Below are 6,004 nucleotides of genomic sequence, written 5' to 3' on the forward strand. Positions count from 1 at the left end.
CATTTGCAAACTAAATAAATGATCAGTGCCCCATCCATTGGTGTTCAGAGTCTACCCAACTACTTTGACCTAATCAATTGCATTGCAATCAATATTATCAACAATTTACCCTAAACCTTATTCTTATGTATATCATTCCTATTGATTGGAAATCCTATCACCATATTGAAGTATTTACTTAATTCTTTGAAATAAAAGCAATAGAAAACTAATATATAACCTATCCTAGGTGCATTAAATTGAATAAGCATTGCTCACACAATCTAAATATAACCAGCTAATAACAATGGAGACAAGATTCAAAGGAAATAGATATGGGTGTAAATCTCCTTTGTATTAATTTTCATTGAAAGTCACACAATACTGATGTAAGACTCAAAACGATTTTGGGCAAGAAAACATTATCCTTCAATGTTAATGTATTCTTAGATTTGTAGAGAAAAATACATCACAAAATGAACATTAAGAAAATTGGACTGAATGTAAGCATAGGATAATACTAAAAATTACATAAGAGTTCAGACCCTTTCTCTAGCCTTGGGTTCTCATTTATATAGAATGAGATGCAACAATCTTCAAGCTTAGAGAATAATGAAAACTATCCTTAAGATAGAAAGATATTACAAACCAAAGGTTACTGTCATAATAAGAACAAAAAATTTGTACAATGAAATGTCTACATCATGTGTCATCCTATTGTGGGACCACTTCTACTGCAACTTCTTGTTGTTGAGGAGTTTTACTTGATGATTGGCCTAGATGTAATTGTCATTCCTAAAATTGTGTGACCATTTGATTTACCTGTGGTGGACCATGTTCTAATATTTGAAAACTAATTATAACTCATGGTTCTTCATCTAGGTCATGATGAACTGAAAAGCCTACAATTACATTTGATTCTTTTATTGTCAAATCATCAGTTTGTTTAATTTCCTTTGTTATTACAACTAACTGATCTTCTTTTCCTTTTTCTAGTGCATCTATGATTTGTAGTTCATCTTGATCCATCTCAACTTCATCACTTTCCTTAGATAACAATAGATCATTCTAAACAAGATCTACCATCCACTTGTTAAAAAGTGTATCATCTGGCTAGTTGAAATTCAAAATTTCTTGTTGCTTCTTTAGGATTTCTTCTCCTAACTTTTCAATCTCATTAAAGTCCCTTTTAAAAGAATTAAAAAATATCTGCACCTTTGCAATTTCTCTGACCATCTTAGAAAACCATATATGACCTTTTTTACTTATGATCTTATTGAATCTAACACATCAAATCATCCAATTCTTTTACTCATTCTTTTGTCCTTTATTTTATCCACAAACCTAATTGCATGAGGGAAAAGCTCAAAATTCTCATCAACATATTTTCAGAAATAATTTATGATTCTCCTTTGCAGTGTAACTCTGTTATTATCAAAATCAGAGAGATCATTAGTCATGTCGTATGTTTTTTCTATGTTTTCATAAGATAGAATAATGATAGAAACATAAAACAGTGATATCATGGTCCTTACTATTCCACTTTTTAACAATTGGCATTAAGACAACATCATTATTTTATTAGCTTATTCCATATATTCATCAATTTTGATCATTTTTCATAGAAAGTAGGCTAATTAATTCTATCCACCAGAAACATAATTGTATCTCTCAACTCATCCTCATATTGAATACCTAACTCCACATGGAGGGTCCATAATTTGTATTTTTCTTCCTCAAACTCTTTAGCTATATATGTTTGGGGTCCCTGTGGGGCATCTAGGATTTCTATAAGGGGAGTTGATTTGAAAGGTTCAATTGGAGGATGAGGAGGATAAGTGATTTTTAGCTGAGTAGATTATTCTCCTACTTTCCTCTTTCCCAATTGTTTCTTCATTTAGTAACCACCTTTTCCATTTGATGCATTTTGTTTCCTCCTTCATATGCCTCAAGAAGCTTTTCAAATTTATTATTTGATTCCAAGAATTTTTTCTTGTCCTTGGCTGCAACTACACTCCAAAATCTACCATTTCCTTAGTCATCCTGGCAACTCTATCACTATCCACTTCCTTTGCCCTATAGACAATAAGGCTGCCTATGTGTTCAACATCTAAAACTTCTTGCACTCTACCTTTGTCTCTTTTTTGTATAGTCCACATCACTAAAGCTTGATGGTCATCACTATATTTTAACCCCTTATGGGCTTGTAGGATTTCCTCCTTAGTTCTAAATTGGGTGTCCTTTGATTTCCTTACTATGTCAGAAATCATGGCATTAACTATATCCCATTCTGTTAATAATAAAACTTTAGAATCCTTCAGTAGCTTCCTACCCCTTTCAGGGGTTATTTATGCAAATTTGTTATAAAAATAGCTTTGATCTCCTCCTCAATTTTTGAGTCTTACCTGCCAAGTTGATCCATTTTAAGCTTTTTGCATTTCTCCTCAAAATTGTTTGTAGTTTTTCTCCACAAAAATTGAGCAAATGTTCTTGATTTCACAAAACTCTCATCATTGATGAACTTTTGAGATGCCTATTCTACTACGAGATCAATCTCTTTACCTCTATAATCTCCCACAGTGAGGGCTACTATTGGCATAGGGGATTCCTTAGGCACTCCCTCTTCTATACGTGGTCTATTGTTGTAATTACAATATTCCTCTCCCCTCCCATTTGTCTTAGCTACTCTCTCAAGGATACCTCATCATCTATTTGGAGTGGGGTTTGGGTAGGGGAGTATTCTTCAACCTTATAAGAGGATTCATGTTCCAATTTCTATTTCTTAGGAGTAGGTATAGCAGGTGGGCTCCTAGGAAGTTGTCTTTTGTAAAGAGGCACAAGATGTACACTCTTTGCCTCTACTTTCCCAACTTTTCTCTATAATGTATACTACCCTAGGTTTAAGATTTTCTTACTTGCCAATCTTTTTTCTACCTCAATGGCCTTGTCTGGATATATTTTGGTCAAAATTTCCTTCTTCTCATTCAAATTTTGCATAAATCCAACAAAATTATCCATAAGAAAATCTATCTTTGCACACCAATATTTTCTATGAGCAAGGGGATCATAACCCAACTCAAAAGCATTTATAAAATCCAAAACCTTACTATAAAATTTCCATTTTTCTTTCCTGACCTGTTGTTCCTACAATGAAAACTAATTCCTAATTATATCTTCAGAAAAATATGCAAGGTGTTTTTGGGCTTTGGCTTTTGTTCTTTCTCTGAATATTTGATAAAATCCCTCTGGGACCATGAAATGAAAATGGGATTGAGTGATATGATATTTGTCTAGAAATTTTTTTAAGTTCCTCCATCCCTTTTTAACAAAAAAAAAATTATGCACAATAGTAACTTGGGGAAAGAAAGCACTCTTAGAATTTCCCAACAATTCTCTTTCTCCACTAATCCTATCTGCCACAAGAGCTCAGTAATTCCCACCTTCAAAGGCACTTGATAGGGCAACACATATGGTTTTTCGAGAAAATCATAAACTCTTAATATAATGGACACTGCATATGAGATTATATCTCCCTAATTATGACTTACCATCAATCCTTTGGCATGATCCTTTTGTCTGATCAATTCAAATAGTGATTGAGGTATCCTGGGGCTATCTCTAACCATAACATTCTAAGCCTAGAGGCAAAGTACCTATCAAATTTGACAAAGCTTGGATTCGTCACCTCCCATGTCATATCCACACTCCAAAATTGAATAGGGAGCTTCTCTCCATCTCTTTGCAATTCCAATTTCATTTCTTTATAGAAAAAGGTAACTTCCTTATACAAACATATGTACATTAACATGGAGTACCAATAGAACGACTTATCAACTTTAGCTTTTGCAATACCCATTTAAACCAATATGAGTCTCTTCTGTCAAGAGAGTAGAAAAATTGAAAATTGAACTCATACCATACTGAAGAGTTTGAGCAATGATGAAAATAATAGAACTTGGGATGTGATCTTGTTGATCCATGCCAAATATCTTGTAGAGAGAAATATAGTGCTTGTGCTCTGGGGTTGAAATATTTTCTCAACAATGGCTCTAGAGAATTTGGTGTAACCAAGGGTAATTGTCCTATCTTGACAAAATATTCTTGTACTGGTCCTCCCCTTTAATATACCCTCTATGTATCATAACTAGCTTGGAGATCTTCCATATCTATCTTCTCATGAATTGCAAGGTTCGGGTTTAATTTGAAAACCTCTCTAATCAATTTTGGTGAGACCTTAAAAAGGTTATTGCTAGCATGATTCTTCACTATCTTGGTTATGGGATCATACTTCTTTGACATTACTGCAAGTAAGTCATCATCAAAGAAAACTCCTAGGATAATTAACTTGCCAATATCAAATTCCCATACATTATTTAGAGGAGTGTCAAGTCTTCTTTCTACAAACCATTTATGAAAAAGCTCTAAACCTCTGACAGATACTTCAACATCTCTTAACCAATTTTCTTTGTCATAAAAACCCTCATTGATCAATAACCTAGGGTTCTTTTGTATAACTTATTTTCCCCTAGAAAGTCCATTTATGGATTGTGGTATTTTCTCTAAAAAATCATCATACACAACCCTTTTTAGGTAATCTACTTTCCTTGAGAAATCCCTTCATGGAGGCATTTTGTAAAATTATCTTATTGTGAATGCATTTTTTCAACTATCCAAAAATTTAGACACTTACCCAATTTTCCTATTTATCTCTCTAAAATTATTTAGTAGTATCTTGAAACCCTAAAAAAATACACCTTTAGATTTGAATATCTCCCCTCTATGAGAATTATGCAACTTTAATGTTTAATAATGAAAAATCATAATCCTTATTAGAAAATTAGCTCTACACGAAAAACATTGATAATAATTAATGCCCCAAAAGTCATATTTCATGTCATGCCATGAAATTTAAAATTCAACCATTGATCTTTATAGATCAGATGAGTTATCTTTAAAATCAAATGATTGTGTTACCCTTTTATGAAACTAGCCATGCGTCATCAAGACATTTCCCCACATTTGCTAAATTTTGAGCAATTTCAAATCATGGGAAAGTGTTAATCATCAATCTTTGCAAGGTCAAAAATCACAAAAAATATATGGTATTATTGCACTTTCTTTTAAAATTTTGGGCCCACTATACATTCGCCCTCCAACTCATCAGACACGTAGATGACTCAACAAATCATCATAAAGTATTTGGCATGTATTCCACCTCAGCATTACTTAGCAAATTTTGGAATGATTGACCCCACTTGACCACATGTCATCAAGGCAATTCTCATCTTTCTTTAAAAGTCAAACATCTTCATAAAGTGGGAAAACACTCACCATTGATCTTCAAATGATTGATAGTTCCACAAGATTTACTTTGTTTATACACAATTATCAACAATAGCTAATGAAATGAAGCAAATTTGCCAACTATTTTGACACTTTTCCGACTGTGCTAACACTGTTCAACTTTGTGGCCCACAAGAGAAGTGACCTCAATAATTCCACGTGCCAACAAGTCACTTCCCTGCATTCCATAAAGTTCATTCATTTTCATATTGAAGGAAAGCGCTCATCGTCAATCCTTTGATGATCGACAGTGCACCAAATCCTTTTTACTTTAGTCCAAGCTACTAATTTTATCCAATGAAATAGCTCCAAATTTCTGCCATGTCCTAACATCAATCTCACAACTTTGAACTACTTTGATCTAGGTCTACCTATTGCATCTTGTAAAGGAAATAACATCACCCATGCTACATGTCACATAGGTTCTTCCCCACATTCCATAAAGTTCATTCATTTTCACAAAGCGGTAAAGCACCTACCATTGATCTTATTTTGATCAATGGTTTGACAAGATAAACCACACCAAGTGTAACACCCCGCCACGTGACCCAAAAGAAATTAACCTAAAGTTTCACTAAGTTTTTCAAACTTTTTTTTTTTTTGGAAAGATAATAACATCAACAAATAATATAGTGGAAGCAATAAAAATAAGAGATAAAATAATAGTAGAAGCAATAAAAAT

This window comes from Cupressus sempervirens, chromosome 4, assembly GCF_028749045.1.
Source record: "Cupressus sempervirens isolate cs-2001-9-10 chromosome 4, ASM2874904v1, whole genome shotgun sequence".
Taxonomy (NCBI): domain Eukaryota; kingdom Viridiplantae; phylum Streptophyta; class Pinopsida; order Cupressales; family Cupressaceae; genus Cupressus; species Cupressus sempervirens.